The 17,359-nt window shown below is 42.2% G+C and overlaps 1 protein-coding gene across 1 annotated transcript in view; it reads right to left on the reverse strand.

The window, feature by feature from the left end:
* nrxn2b (neurexin 2b) overlaps nucleotides 1–17,359 on the reverse strand; it is a 1,139,450-nt gene that overhangs the window by 217,103 nt on the left and 904,988 nt on the right. The gene's annotated exons all lie outside the window — the stretch shown is intronic.

The raw sequence follows: 17,359 nt of genomic DNA on the forward strand, positions 1-17,359 counted from the left end.
ACAACACTGTCCAGCAAGCAAACTGTTCATGCTGGAGCTGGGGGGTCCAAAATAGTCAACTTTACGTTGTTCATTATTATAATCTATCTTTTCTTTTCCTGTAAACATTACACTCTGTGTGTCAGGTGAATGGGAAACCTGTGTGTTTGGTGTGTTCGCAGCAGGTTTCAGGGGTCAAAGAATATCATATTCGGGCCCCACTATGAGACTCATGGTGAAAAATACAACAGCTGTTTTTGTAGAAAGATAGTTCATTAAATGTGAACATTTTCAGAATTTACTTTTTTGCACTAAAACTAAGGGAAAAATTCGGAGTTGTCATTCTCTATAGGTTATTGTGTTATGATTTTACTGGTCTGGCCCACTTCAGATCAACTTGGGCTGTATGTGGCCCCTGAACTGAAATGAGTTTGACACCCCTGATTTAAACACATCTCCCATTTTTTTTATACCTGCATTTCTGGAATCAAACCTGCGACCTCTGTGACGAGGACTATGGCCTCTGTGCATGGGGTGCGCGCTTAGACTGTTAGGCCAACTATTTCTTGGATAAGTTAGAAAAAAGCACTACAAAGTTTTACTTTCTAATTTCCCTAACTCCAAGTCTACGCTGCTGTTCAAGTTCTTGGTCAAAGCCTGGCATGCAAACTGTGGCGCATGCTCAGAACACCTCGGCCAGTGTAGGGCTGATTGAGGTGTATGTATGAAACCAAATTATAAAGGTTTGTTCATCCAACTTTTAAATTCAACCAAAGTTTTGATTCACATTTTTCAGGACAGATTATGTAAGGGACGTCTGTAGCAGCCGCCTCTTATAATAATTATTTGCCAAATGCCAAGCTCTGCAGAATGAACATGATACTTTCATTTCCATCAGCATCAGCAGAAGGCAGATAGCTAACTATGTAATAAACATTTGTGATTAAACTTTACTACAACCATGCAGTGTCCATGCTGTGGCCATCTCCACCCTCCCTCTCCCTCTGAGGATATTGTTGTCATCAAACGAGCTGAAAGGCCATCTTCAAGAAAGTGTGTAAACGATTCCAATTACAGAAAGCAGTCCATCTGACCTCATGAATTTAAACAGGCTCATGTATTCCAAATAAAGCTGTTTGACAAGATCAAATGAGGAAATGAAAAAATCAAACACATGGGCTCACGTTGAAATGCCATCCTGCTCTCGTCCCTCGCCTCATGATGGCGTGTGAGCAGAATAACAGCACAGGACGCTCCTGCTCTGATGAGACATTTTATGAAGAGCAGGCGAAGAGGGGTGTTAAAATATAACCGAAAAGATGCTCTCTTCATAATGAAAGTTACAAAAGGAGACGAAGGGGAATGATGAAAAGACAGAAGGGTGGAATAAAGCCAGAGAGACAGATGAGCAGTTTGCCTTTGTGCTGCTGACGGAGATGAGGGTGGAGGAGGAATGCGATATGGAAATGGAGGGAGGGCTGGACAAAATGAAGCGAAATATCACGTGCCGTCTGTAATGCAGTTTGCTGCAGGCTCTAATGGACAACCCAATGATACTTGCAATAAAAGGAACCAGAGCAGGGTAAGAAAACTTCAAGCACTCTCTAAATCTGCTCTAAATGGTTTGATATGAATTGGCTCATCTGCAGCGCTGTGGTGGACACTTCAGAGGAGGTAATACGCCTCCCAAAAAATCAGGCAATTGCCTCTTTTTGCAACCGCTGTATGTATTAATATTGCAATGTCCCCTGACTATAAAAATATGATACATAGAGAAATAAAATTAGTTGGTGGAAGGATAAAAAGAGACGCAATGCAATCCGCTGGTGCATGAAAATTTAATGCCACAAGAGTGGACCTTCTGGAAACTTACAGTCAAGGCTTCCCTCCATTCCAGCTAAATATGTAATTAAAGGGAAGCAGCTGCCCGCGTCTACATCACTGCTCGAGTGACAGCTCCAGAAACTCTCAAAGTGTGTGTGATTCACCGGCCACTGAAGAGACTTGTCCCTCCTGTAGGACAGATCTGCTATACATGATTCTCCAGGTACATTCAGAGAGTACGCACACCTTTGTCAGCCTCATTCAAAACGGACAGAATCACATTAAAAGTCTGCAGTCAGAGGAAATGCCTCACTCTTGAAAAATCCTCGAAGCTCATTCTGCTCCTCTTTTGTACCTGCTGCCTAAGCATCTTGCAATACAGCCTCTGCTTTTCCCAGCAAAGAAAATGAACCAAATAACTCAATTTGACATTTTTGTGTGCAAAGTGGGATTCTATCACTTACCTATTTTGGTTGTTTTCAAGGCATCAGAGGCGGCCGGAGGGAGAGCATGAGGGAGAGAGAAAAGAGAGAGAAATATTCTTTAGTTCATATGCACCAAGACGAGAAGTAACATTCATCACAGACTGATAAATTCATCAGTCATTTATCATACTTAGCCACGGCTTCTCTTTAGAGGGTGTAATAAATGTCGTCCTTTATACAGAGTCGTTCATCCAGGAGGTGAAACAAAATCCGAGGCAGAGATCAAGAGCAAAACATTGAACGAAAGCCTCAAGACGCAGAGCTATCCATCCAAAATAAGCAGCAAAAACTCCACCGACTGTCTGGGTCAAATTAAACACATGCAGCATGTTCCTCTGCAGTCAGACACAGAAAGTCTTATACTTAAGGCTTTCCTTAGACTCTGTTTTCAAGGGTCTTATGTCCTAGTTTAGGTTTAGATGAGTTGTATACATGCAGGACACACAGTCCTGTATTCTTTCAGTATTTCTCCATGCCAGACTATTGGATTGAAACACACCGCCAGAGTGTGGTGATAGAAATAGATCGCCTCACCGTGACGAGAGGGTCAGAGTGAGATTGAAGTTTTCCGGGAGAAATAACAGGGATAAAAAATGGGTTCCAGCATATAAGTCTTTGCAATTTCCTTTCCTCTCCTACGGATGCAAGTAAGGTACGAGTCTGTCCTAGTTTCGGCGCAAACACAGACAAGATGCAACCAGGAATTCTGATGTTGGAAGTAGCTCTTATTTTCCAAAAGAAACAACAGCAACCTTTACTGTGAACACTGCCATCTGGAAGTGGAAAATATGCCTTTGCCTATCCAGCTGCATAACAAAAGGCCAGTCTGCAAGACTGGAGAAAAGAATTCGGATTCTGCTGAAGTCATGTTTTTTCCAGTGCCTCGCTTTTTGCTATCTAGGTCAGCCAAGGAAGATATTGAGAGGAAGGCAGCAGGGAGAAAAAGGAAGAAAAGAGATGGGACTGCTGGTGTGGAGGGTGTGTTTTATCACCAGTTGGGCAATACTTTGGACAGATGGACCAGCGTATTGACAAAAAAAAGGAGAGGCAGTCCTCCAAATGAAAATCTGGCAAGCGCTGGAGGTTATACTTCATTGTTTATTAGCAGCTATCCTCAAAATTTCCATATCAAACACAACGAGCTACAACTGCTTACTTGAGTGTCTTGGCCTCCAGTCAAGCTGGTAAGGAGCCTGTGGGGGAGGCAGAGGAGGAGGTTTGGGGTTATGGGGCTTTATATGTGTGTAAGTGTGTGTGTGTGTGTGTATGTGTGAGTGGGTTTGAGAGAGAGGCAAGGAAGAGAGGAAGGAGGAGGCGGGGGCAGCCATCTTTAGAGAGGGAGAAAGTGCCAGCTTTCAAACACCTATCTTCTGTCGCAGAGGGTGTGGAGGGGGAACTGTTCCATGTTGCACCTCTTTAATTAAAACCACCATCACACACACACACTCGACCAAACACACACACACTCACACAAACACCACCTGCTTTACTTTTCTCCCCGCATTAATAGAATCAAGTCTGTGTGCTATCAGATACCTGCTATTTTCTCCTGCTAAATCCAATTTGCAGATATTTCCAGAATGCCTCTCCGCGTCCCTCCTCACTCCCCCCCTGCTCTCCCTCTGGTCCATCCTTCTTATCGGATTGCAAACAAACTGTCTGGCTGCGTGTGCCCTGATTAGTAACACACTCGCGTAAAGATGGAAAGGTGAGAGATGGAGGAGAGGGAATCAAGGGAAAGGGGAATAAAGTGCATCGTTCATAATCTCACGTCTTCACTGGGATGTGATTTTCTCCTGAGGTCACACTCGGGTTGGGAGGCTTAAATGTTGATGTATTGCCATGAACTGATCTCAGATAAAGAAGCAAAGCCTACAGAGGCGTATCAGGCCACATCTTAATGCAAAACAGCAACATGTTATTATGTGATATGTGATACAGGTACGTAATACAATAAGAAAAGACATTTCTTCCTAACGTTAATCATAGAAAGAGAGAAGGAACTATTCCCACCTGATGTCTAAGTCAGCATGGAAGCTAGTGATATTCAAAGAGTGTCGGACAGTGATGTGTGATCTACCGAGTAAGATAATATCTTAATTGTTGTTTGAAGGATGTGCAAAATGACAACATGGAGTATGTCAATCATTTTGCAAAAAACTATCAAATCAGGTCCACACAGACTCCCTGAAAGGCCAATGGAAAGACTGATCGGTTACCAACGCACAGGATATGAAGAATTTAATATACAGTAATGTAAAGTATGAAAAGCTTCAGGAGTCAGCGGTTGACCAAGACCGACCGTGCTGCTTTGAAATGTTAGTTATCGTTATCTACCAATGCCCCAAAATATCAAGATAGTATTTTCTGACATTAAGGCTATGTAAGGGATAATAAATAGTGAACATGTGAGACCGTCTTGCTCACCCTTTTGGGAGATACATTTGAATAAGCACCCATTCACTATACATGAATGTACCTGATTTATCCTGCTACCAACTTAAATTATAAACAGACTAACACAAAATATTGATTTAAAGATAGTACATTTTTACAACTGAAAATTAGCCCCTGTGATTCCAGCGCCTATTCAGTCCCTCCAGGAAGTTGCGATTTCGCGATCGCAACTATCAACGCAAATTAAACCAATCAGCGCGATTTTTTTCGCAGCCTTGCAATTTTATACAATCACCGCAACATTCTCGCAACTTTAACCAATTACTTTAATCTCAGCCCCTGTACGTCATCAGTTTTGTCATCAATTTCACTTCCTAGGAACATAAACGTAAGTCCTCACTTGATCGGCACTTTTCAACAACAAAACACGCACAGAGAACGGGTGAAAAGAGGGGACGGCAGGCAGGACAAGTGACCATGACAACGTTGTTATTTATAGATTGAGGGGCTCAGTGTTCGCTTGGTCACCTACCTGCAGCAGGTGTGCTTTATGAACCAGCTCTCCTCACCTCCATGCATCTGTCTCATCTTCATTGAGGATTTTTACTACCAGGTGTGCGTTAGTGACAAAGACACAACCGGGGGACGTCTGTTTACTATTTGAGGTTTGACGTTGTTGCCGCCATCACCGTAAAAAGCTCCGCGTCTACAGCTTCATTTAATCCAGTTTGGTGAAACATCAGACACCTTCAGTAAGTTTTGATCAACTCCTCGTCAACAAAGATGCAGATTCACTTCAGAGTGCGTGAACTGCCTGTCAAGTGCCTCTGTCACTGCGAGGTGCATTCAGGGACCGTCGTAAATGTGCAATACAGCCCTTTCATGGCATTTTTCTGTGAATAAAGAGAATCAAAACACAGTCACAGTGGCCACATCAAGAATGTTTTCTAAAAACAACTGTAATTTAGCGTATTTACTTGCCCCTGAGATGTTATTGGGGGAAAAAAGCAACAAAAAAAAATCTCAACATTCACCGCAATTTTTTCAAAAAGCTGTTGCAAATTCAGGCTTTTTGGGCCGCAACAATCACAAAAAAATCCCGCGAAATCCTGGAGGGACTGCCTATTCCTGATAACTCTCAAAGCTGACTGAAATTAATATATACTTATATATTAATACTAATATCTGAATTTTAGTAAAATATTACTGGCTGATGAATCTGAAGATCTGAGGGCTGCACAGTGCATCAATATTTTTAAAAACAAACTCAAGACTGACCTTTTTAGTCTCGCTTTAACTGAGTTTTATTCTTATGATAGTTTTATTTCACCTTACTTTATTCATTTATTTATGTATTATCTAGTTTAAATTTGTGTTACTTTTTATTTATCTTATTTTAGTTATAGCATCTTTTCTTTCAATTGTTCAATATTTTAATGTTTTATTATCTAAGAAATTTTGGTGAGTGTAATTTCCTGTGTTGAGTTTTAACATCTTATTTTACCTCCAGTCTTTCCTCGTTAAGATACCATGAGAGCATTTCCTCAGTTCGTTCAGCAACTTCTTTTTTATTTCTTATATGTATTTATATAAATATATCTTTCTTTTTTAAAATGTATTCTATTTTAAGTTGTTTTTATGTACAGCACTTTGTGTTACAATGTCATTGTATGAAAAGCGCTTTGTAAATGTCTGATTGATTGATTGAAAAATGCTTCTAAAAGTTAGAATTAGCATTTTTAATATTTGCACACTACCTCAAAATCTGTGGCTAATGCTGTTGCTTGTGAGCTCTCAGATCAGATATTATCAAGGGTGCTTCTGCAGGAAATAAGGCCTGAAGTTCTTCATATTTTCATTGACTCACAGCTCAAGATGCTTTTGCACTACATTTTATGAATCCTTTCACTCTCACATTCACAAGCTAACGTAAGGCTACCACTCAGCAAATCATTCACTCACTCTTTGCCTTCAGGAGCATTTTGGGGATCACTGCCTTACTTCAGGAAACTCCAATATGCAGACAAGAGGAGCTGATGAATTGACATCCAAACTGCATGATGACCTACTTGAACTCTGAGCCTCAATGAAGATATGGTTAATAAGGAGCAACAATAAGCAGGTAGGTATGGTGGGTGTTCCAAACAAGCAAAATTAAACACTACTCAAAATATCATTCTCCATATCTTGTGTTGTCTTGTGAATGCACGCAGCCTATCCCACCTCTTTGCACTGCAGGAGCATATCTCCGTTTCCCTCTCCAAACTAACACCCCCTCATGTTAACTTATCACCCTGCAGAGATGATACGACTCCATGCCAGGAGAGGGCCTGTGTGTCCCTGCCAGTACCCACAGGCTTCAAAATCACAGCTAAGCACCACCCAAACAAAGTGGCACCAGTGGGGCACGGCCTGCTCCATCTGTGTCATGCCAGGAGGGAACATGAAACCATAAGGGATGCCGGGATTGCTGCGGAGCCCGCTACCATTTACTGGCATTTGAAAGAGAACAAGGCAGGGGAGGTGGGAGGGATGGCGTGCGAGCGTGTGCGCCTGTAAAACATGGTTAGCATGCAAATCAGGATGTTGTTTAGTGTTCATAGGGAAGAGATTATGTTAAAATGTTGGTGCATGCTGTGCTGGCAACTGGTTTCCTTACTCATTCACCATTGAAAATAGCAATAAGTAGAATAGTGTTCGACATTTATATGAGATGTTTTTACCTTAGAAATTATAGAGCGGGGGAAAGTTGTTAAAAGGATTATGTTCACTGTCTGCAAGCGGTAGAAGAAGTACTAAAATCTGTGATTTAAGTTAAAGTAGAAATAACACATTTTAATTTGACACCGTTTCAAGTGAAAGCCTGGGATTAAATATATAACATAAGAACAGAAGAATTTCCTGCAACATGCAGCCTGGGCAAGTCACCAGAACTACATGTGCTCAGTGTAATCATGAAGTCAAAAGTGAAGTTAATTTAGCCTTTCTGTCCTTTTAAGCACACCATAGTTAGGCTTCTACATCATTCAATTTTAAAAACTTGCAAATGGCTCAGTTCAATGTGGCAGTTTCCCCTGCCACTGGTAACACACCACACCAGCACACCAGACCAGCACTCATGCCACATGTTAGCCAGGTAGCATGCTACTGTCAGTTTGGTGTGTGCACACACTGAACTACATTTAACAGCTTAAGTTTCCTGTGTTATCTTCCCCACAAAGTTTCACAGAAACACATGCACACACATTGTGATGGTTTTGAGTTAACTCTTTATTATTTAACGATTGTATACCACCATGAGTTGTTTGTATCTACTTATGTTTCTCTTCTCTTACCACAGTGCTTCCTGGTGCTGGGCAGTGACAAAGGACCCGAGCATAGTTTCAGGCTGTCTTTTATAGTGCCTGAGTAACAAGTAGGGAGCATGCTCAGTCCATCTTACTGAACCATACCAACTGATGGGAGTGTCAAATGGGGTTGTAAAGTCATTCCTAGCTTGGGTGTTAGGCGAATGCTTTGATGACAACCTTAATGTGTGGTAAATGAATGTAAATATACTTTGTAATGTTTTTTGATATGGAAAATAACCTGTATGGTTGAATTGATTACTTTTGATTCCAATTAAAGATGGTATAGTCCAGTGGGAGGGGCTTAGCCTTTAAATGGAGGGGATCTACACTGCCTATGCAGTCAGAGAAGGGCTGTGGTGCTGTGCAGAGGTAATGGTGGTTCTGGCCAGTGTGTAAATATTTTTCTGCTGCATTTTTGCCTTACTTGCTCACATATTTCTGGACTGTCTTTAAAGGGCAATAAAACACTTACATTTTTTTTTTTTTTTGCATCAAATGGACTTTGTCTTGCTACCTTTTCTTTACAATTTGAGACGGAGCACTAATTCAGAGCGTGTAAATCACCACAGATCTGTGTCTTACTCTGAGGAACATCCTCAGGTTGGCGTGTTGTGACCAGTCATATGCAAGGAACAATAGTTTCACACATACAGGACCTGCATAAAATAGAGAAGCAACTAAACTGGAACTCCTGAAATGCGCAGAATGTGTTGAAATAGCGGCGCACCATATCGACAATGAATGGACACTTTGTACTCGCCTACCTGCAAATTCCTTAAAAGTGTAACAGTGGAATCCTTTGCACAGAAAAATCACTCTGAAGCCTCTAAGTCACGGTTTCAGACCACACTAGTAGATCAGTGCATTGTTATCTAAAAGTCCAGATCATGAAGTAGATTCCATTGCATTCATTTGATTTACAAATCAAGGCACTAGTAAGAATTGCTTCACATTGTTAATATGATCTTAACAACTCATTTGATATGCACAAGAATGGGATTTTAAACATGCAATCAAAAATGTTATTAATCTCAATTATTTTTAAAATGCTTAAAAGCTAGTACTAAGTGTTATGTTTGAATAAATGCATTATTTTCTTATTTAACTACAAACAATGATATCTGTTGCATCACATAAAGCCATGTCATCATATGCACTTGTGATCCTTGGCTTAATGTAACTCTGAACGGTAGATGGATGCAGTCTGACACGCCACTCACATTAGCCACAGAAAGGCTAACCAAACAGGCTGCAGGTCAGCGGTTCTTGAACTCTCACAGCCATTTCTTTCTATTCCTACATTAGATGACTCTTATTATAACAGGGCCTGTTTTTGGGTGTAACATTAAGAATGAGAGAGCATGTAATTTTGGTAAATGACAAACAGATTGCACACATTATGTCCTTTAACAGGTCACCTTTAACCCCACCTGTTGTATTAGCTGGAAGTAACACAGAGGCAGTGTGCAGAGATGTGGAGCCTGAATCCCAATAAAGGCTGAAAACACAGCTGATCCCTGTAGTGTTGACAAAACGTGATCGATTGTACTGTACCTTATTCCTTTCATGCATCAGGTTTATCTGACACCCTTCTACAGAGTCGAACAAAGTCATATCTTAAATGTTGGTGAGAATGCATCACAACATTTTTCTGAGATTCTATCAAACCCTCCTGTCAGCAGTGATACTTCAGCAAAGTTTCAATGATGCACCTTGGTTCTACATCCTGTGACATTTTTAGCCAGAGTAGCAGCAGCATCAAAAAATGCCGCCAGCGCATCACTAATCGACGCCCTAGTTAGACCCCACATTCTGCTGGGAGCCTCCAATCTGTGCATTATGCACAGCATCCACACTACATTTTTTCATTAGCCTGTGGCTGAGTCACTGACAGGCCGCTGCACACTCGCCTTGAGCGAACTGAGGTCACCAGCAGCGCCTCAGGTCCCTGGTATCTCGCTAATGACCAGGAAATTGCTCAGCAGCTGTCCATCGCCCCTTGACATTCTCCTCTTAGCTCGCTATGCAGCTCCCATCTGACATTTTGCGTACCTTTCTGCGAACACCGCCTTTCTACAGCGCCATTTATGAGCTTCTCCCTCCCATCACTGGCAAAACCAGACATCCCCCCACTACCTCTTCTACATCTTTATGCCAGCGCTCCAACCCCGCCCCTCACACACAGCACTTCCACGTTAAATGTCAGGAGAAGCCTTCTGGGGAGTAATGGTGTTTTCATGCCAGAGACGGAATAACTATAAACCTATTACAATGCTGCAGTAAAAGGGTGCACCCTGCTCCTCAGGGCATTAAAAATGCAATTAAATGCTAACATGATAATAACAAACATGGAGGTAATTTTGAATCATTGCTAAGCTTTGTGCAGTGATAGCTTGTGAGCACATTTGAACATGCGTCAGGACTTTGATAACTGCAAAGACACCAGAGTAAAAAAAAGGAACTGCACAGGGAAAGCCAGCATGAACACTGATTCCTCTCTGCTGCTTTTGGATGCAAGTTCCCAACCCAGGAGTCAACTCTAGCCCCCAGCTTACCTTTCTACTCAGCTGTATGTCAAGCAAAGAAAATATGGAATGAAATAGTAATGTAGCCGGCTCTCCCGTAAGAGATAAAAACTAAAATGGCCTTTGTCTGTGAGTGCAGAGAGACAAAGAGAACATCTGAGAGTGTGCGCATAAGAAGTAGAGGGCTCGACTGTGCAGTGCGTGTGTGTTCTTTGAGGTGAGATGGTTAATTATTAACAGTCTCGAGCCCTCGATACTGCCGCCACTGTGCTGGGGAGGGAGCCACTGCCTCAGGCAAACAACCCTCCGCACCTTTTTTACCTCCTCTACCTGTGTGTTTCCTGTCTCCTTCCGTCTTGGCAGTAGTCCTCACACCACTATCTTCCTCAGCCTGCTGCAAGCATTGTAGCAGACGGTGTAATGTGCAGATTCTTATGACGGTTTCAGGTGTAGGAATTATTCATCCTGCCTCTGGACATCATATTTCTGTAGCAGCAAAGGGAGTAAGTTATCAATGGAGGTTATTTTTCATCTGTTTAGGGAACATAAAGGAGGAGTTGAACATGAATTTGCTTAAATAGCAAAGCAGAGTTGACTGATGGGTGGAGGCATAGCAGCTGTTTACCAGCAGGCTAGCTCCACCTCTTTGCTTGTGTCCAGATTGACAGAAAGTGGGCTCCATGCATACCAACAGACAGATGATGGGTCAAACTATGAAATCAAAATACGTGTCAAAGAAATATTCTTCAATGTTTGTGCCAAATTTGAAGACAGTCCTTCCGACAGTTCCAAATAAATGCTCTGTACAAAAACACTTCTTCAGGTCATTATGGTGCAATAGTTGCTGATCATTGTTAGATGGTGCTAGATTAAAAAAAAAATGCCATCACTTCTTTATTTCATCCAATTAGAGGCATGAGGGGAATTGAGTCAGAGTAAGGATATAAGCTGTGGAGTTCTGGCCAATCACAGCAGCCCTGTGCTTTGAACTCTAAAGTCTAATTAGTCGTTCTTGAACCAATGAGAGGAATTAAATAGATGAATACTCGTACAACTTTCGGGCCATGGCTGCTGCTCCACAGAGGAACTTATGATTTCCTCTAACTTTTTAATTATGGTAATTATAATGTACGAGAGCCTCAACCTGATCATTCCCCCTCTTTCTTGTGATACCGTTGCAGTGAAGCGCCCTTCCCTCTTTTCCTCTCTCTGACTCACAGCTGGCACGAGAAACCCAGGAGTGAGAGGAGGGAGGAGGGAGGCCTCGGTACAAAACGAGAAGTGGGGAGGCGAGGAGGCGACCAAGCGAGTCTCCATGTTTCTCTTCCAGGCCTTTGATGTGCTGGGAGACTGAAGAGAGGAGAATATCGAGGACGGGATGGAGATGGAGAAGAGGGGGAGGAGGAGAAGAAGAAGAAGAAGGACAGCGCTGAGGGGTAGGTGTGTGTGTCGAGGAGCTGAGGTGGTTTCATTTCTTGCCAGCGTGGGGCTCCTCTCCCAGCAAATTGGCTCCGGCGATTGAAAGTCAGTGAGGTGAGTTAGAGGGAACAGGGAAGCTGAGGTGCCTGCGAGATGTGGCGGGAGATTTCCCTGGGCTCTTTTCACTCTTTAGCTCTCTCTCACTTCTTTTTCGTTTCTTTTACCCTCCTAAGCATTTTTTTCCCCCCAAAATATAATGCCGCAGTAACATCATACCCTCTTCATTGCAGGACTGAAAATAACAGACCTTCCCAAAAGGCTTTTTCTCGCCAACATTTAAGACTCACGCTGCGTTTAACTGCATCATACAAGCATGTGCTTCAGCTGCAAGGCCGATTACCACCTGTTACAATACCTTCCCGATTACCACCACCAGGCTGCATTGAGCCATGTGCATGATCCCTTTAGGTTCTCATAAAGAGGTATGCATGCTTCTTTATATTCTGCGTGGAATCCACAGCAGGCTTTTTGACCTTTGACCTTAACAGCAAACTTTGTTATCGTGTGTTGAAATGAAACTTTAAGCTCAGTTTATCATCCTACAGTTCTTATCTCTTCTCCGCTGAGCAGAATTAAAGAACAGCTCAGGGAATAAAAATATGTACTTCAGTAAACTTTTTTATGTGAATCTTTAACTTTGAATCTTCCACACACAGTTGTGACCTTTTAAAAAAGCGTTTACAATCCTCTGCACATTGCATATTCATTTTGAAAATGTCAAATGAGGTAAAATCTGAGGAACTACTGCATGGTGGAAACTATAAATACGATTCTTGGCAATGTTTTTGAATCTTTTATTTATCATATACCAACAACATTCTGAAAGCGTACGTTCAAGGCACTATTTTTTGAAGTTTGGTAGTTGATTCTCAAGATCTAACAGACTGAACGCTGAGAAAAACAAAGGGAGAAAAAGGAAGAAAAAAAAGGTCTAAATATACCTGCCCTGTAAAGCCAGACTTAAAAGCGTCACTCTGTGTTAGCTTATCAGCTACTGAAGCAGCAGAGCAGTAGCTGTCCCAGCAGTGGAGGAGAGATCCTTGGTTTCAGCACCACGGACAGCTCCCCTGGGCTGCCACAGCTTGTTCACACTCGCCAGGCCAAACACAGGTCTGGCCCGGGATAAACACCACCGCGGAGGATCGGTCTCTGAGTGCTTCAGCTCTGCAGCCTTACACACAGATCCCTAGCATGCCTGATACACGGTGCCGCAGTGTGAACGAAGCCCAGGGAAAGATGACATGGCTTTTCCATTAGGTGAAGTAGGAGGGTGGTATATCGAAAACAACAAATCTCCATCACCTTTGGGGCAGAATGCAGGGAAAGAAGCATGGCTCATCCTGTTATGCGATGTTCCTGAATCATAGTAGGAAGCAGCTTTTGCAGCATATCACAGCTTTTTAGATGCACAGGAAGGCTCCGACAGGTTGTAAACAACTGTCAGGGTTAGCCAAAAATATTGTGATGCGACATCGGAAAAAGAGTCACACTTCCTTCAATCAATTTGTTTTGGACTGCATTTTCAACATGTATCTTTTCAGAATTTGCAACCTGTTCCTCTTTATGCACTATTTCAAGGTACTTTTACCTTGAAATAAGAAAAAAAATCTGTCAATAGAACAAGTGAAAATTTGCTTGGTAAGATTTCTTAAAATAAGACATAATATTTGGAAAAGTGTGATCTTACAATAAGCAGGGAAAACTTACTTTAAGCAATATTTTACGAGTATTTTAAAGCTTAGTGTCTCAGAATAAGCCAGGAATGCTAACAACTTTTCTTTCTTTCTTTCTTTCTTTCTTTCTTTCTTTCTTTCTTTCTTTCTTTCTTTCTTTCTTTCTTTCTTTCTTTCTTTCTTTCTTTCTTTCTTTCTTTCTTTTATCAATGGAGCTGTTTTCTGATAGATTCTCCAATAAAATACATTTACTTAAATCAAGTAAAGGGTTTGTCTTAAATCAAGATTATCCGTCTCCTACAAATAAGATCTCAGCTTGAAAAATGTCTGAAATGTAAAATAAACCTTGTTTCTTCTAAATTACAACTCAAAACAAGATCATTTCAAGATTGTTTGCCTTAACAAGATATTTAAGATGTCTTAAAACTAGTCCCTCTATCTTGCTCAGATGTTTCTTGTTAAGTAAGTGTATCTTAAATAAAGTGGAATAAGACATTTTGACTAAAAATGAGACAATTTCACTTGGTAAGATTTTGAGTTTTTGCAGTGTGGAAATCTGATCGATAGAACTGAAACCGAGGGAGGTGGGGACACTTACACAGGATGTAGTTTTGAATAACAGAGTGATGATGAGTTAAAATGAGCCGTCAAAGTTATCATCTGACTGAGCTGAAGACACCAAAGGCTTCTTCATGCATTTTAAAAAGCGACAGGAGCTCCTGTCCTGACGCGCTCTGCTCGTTTTCCTCTCGGCCTCACTGTTTTTGTCTTCAGACCTCGGCCCATGCAGCCACCAGCTGTTTCTCGGTCTCTCACTTAGTCAATACATGTCTGATCTCTTCTTCTGCCCATCTGTTTGTAATTCAACACGTCTATCTCCCTGTCTTTTGCCAGACTAAACACACATTTTCATACACACACACACGCATGTTTGCTTTTTCATTAAATATACCAATGACAGGATATGACAAGCTCTCTCGGCTTTTTAATTTAGCGCCCGTGTCCGCCCACATCCTCAGAGAGCTGGTCTAAAACCTGTCACTGCCAACTGTCAAGGGATGACAAGGTAATTAATAGTGTTTCACTACAATGCAGCCAACTCTTTTAAGGAGCCGGATGGACTGGATGAGCTGCAAAACAAGGATGCTTGTGCAGAGAGAGGAAGGATTAGGAGACGTGGAGGAGCAGAAAACGTCGACAGAGATGGAAGTGAGGAATAAAAATAGGGAGGTTAAGCCGTCATTGACGTTAAAGTCACTAAATGTAGAGGACACAGATGTAAATGTTCCACTAGAGGAGCAAACTAGCATAAATCATGTTCAGATTTCAATCTTTCCCAAAGCTGCAGGTGATTGAAAAGCTGCCCAAACATGAGGGGAGCTGTGGACCTTTTATGAAGCCATTAATCAGCACAGCAAGCACCCGCAGAAATATTTAGTACCCCTAATGTGGACCAATCTGGCCCCCCTGTTTCATCCGTGTCTCCTGATTGAGCGTTATCCGGTGATGTATAGGGAGTATATTTGCACATTCTGCAGAGCAAATAGATCAATGATGCTAAGGGGCTGTCCTCAACATATTTGATAGATCGCTGATGCCGCTCATAAACCTGGCTGCCCCTGCCAAAAACCATCTCACAAGGGGATTCGGTGGTCCAGGGCCAAACATGCGTCAGCTCAAGGGAAGGTGGGTAAATACTCTCTGCTTGAGATGAGAATATAATAACTGAGATAGCAACAAGTCAATGTGCAGTTAACATCCATGTGTGTCCGCTAAAATGAGGAAGTAATGACAGTATTTGTATCGACAGCATGGTTCAAACTACGATTTTCTCATGTCTCTATTCTCACACTGTACTGGTGGTGATTTTTAAAGTAACTGGTAATATTTTGAAGGTATTAAAATTAGGAGTTTTGCATAATTAGGGGCACTCTAGCTGTTGGAAAGGAGGCTAAAGGCATGCCTCAACCCCTTCTCTTCGGCTCTTGCTACGTTGACGTAATGTGTTAGGTTGAGTCAGCGTTTTCAATATGGCGTCCACCATCTTTGGGCTTCTAAACGTCACTTCAGAAACTGATGAATGACGCCACTATAATCATTTAGTTTGTACAACAAATGCCTCTGCCCTCTGTGAGCAGCGGCACAAAAGTCATCTTAAAACTGCAAAAAGAAAACACAAGTTGGATATACTGTATGTGATAATAATAATAAGTACATATATAGAATGAAGCAGTGAGGAATCTCCTTGATGTGTCCCAGTCAATTTCCTCAGATGTTTCATATAATATTGCAGATATTCTCCCGTCTCTGGTTCCCATGCGGTTGGCTGGCTGTGTTCAGAAACTTGATATTAGAACATTCGGTCTCACAGTGATATTACTGCCTTTCCCAGCAATGACGAGAGAGATGATTTACTTACTTCCTATAACTGAATGCCGTGCCCTGATTTGATTTCCACTGTGTTCTTTCATAATCCCGAGAATGATGAGGAATGGTAGAAGCGTCTCCCCGGGTGGACGGATTCTCACTTTTTTTGTAGTTTTCGGCTCAAAAGAAATCAGAATCACATCAAAGTTTCTGGTTTCCCTGGTGGTCTGAAGGAAGGCGAATCACACTGTGAGTCATGCTGGATTCTGAAGGAAAGATGTAATGCTGATTTTGGCGATTTGACGCAAAAGCAAAATAACTATGAGTGATATTAGTTTAAGTAAGGATTCTAATTTTATCCCTGACTTGAAACGTTTGCAAAGAAAACAAGGACGCTTGTGTGACTGCAAATTCAGAGGCATGTGGGTGTACACATACACTGTCATCTTCCCACACAGACACGCTGTGTGGGTTGCAAACACACATCCACACACACAGTCTCCCCTCCAAATGTCACAACATCATTATCATGCAGTATTGATCCCGCTGAGGGTGATCCATTTGAATTCCAATCAGGATGGATGCGACAGTTCTTTGGCTGCCTCACAACCGCTGCTGCTGCTGCCTTGGCTGGTCCCTGGCAGTAAACACGCCATCGTTAGTCTTCTCACGAGCACAGATGGTCGCAAGACGCCGGAATCTCCCACGAAAAACATCCAGCGATTAGAATCTGAATACCTGGGTGCTCTCTTTGTATGTCTGCGATGCCTTGCTTGTCACCTCCAGGCTGAGTTATGTGCGTTTGTTTCAGGGGATCGACTCAGCTTAAGGATGATGTTTATGAGTCTGTATTCATAATCCTGAATGATGCAGCTATTTCCACAGAGTGACAGTGGATGCTGTGTCATATGTTACATAGAAATTGGTCATAACCTCCCCCTCCAGCCTCCCACACCACTTTAACAGCTGGGAGCCCCTCCAGGCATTTGGAAGTGGCATGCAGTTGGCATAAAGGACAGCACAAGCGGGGAGCTAATCATCCCCAATTACATCTTGCTGCAACATGTAGGAGTGGTAGCCTCGTGTGTATGGCCTTGGGAACGCAGTGTTAGATCATGCTTTCCAACAGGCGTGATGTGTTTGACCTTTAAGCCGGCTAGCACAGTGCCTGTGATCAAGGTTCTTTCCCCTTCTGATCAAAAGCCTGTATTTAAGGTCTGACAGTTCTGTATTCCTGCTGCAGGAGCACACTTCTTCTCCGTTTCTTTTCTTCCCTCCCT

Source organism: Notolabrus celidotus, chromosome 23 (assembly GCF_009762535.1).
Source record: "Notolabrus celidotus isolate fNotCel1 chromosome 23, fNotCel1.pri, whole genome shotgun sequence".
Taxonomy (NCBI): domain Eukaryota; kingdom Metazoa; phylum Chordata; class Actinopteri; order Labriformes; family Labridae; genus Notolabrus; species Notolabrus celidotus.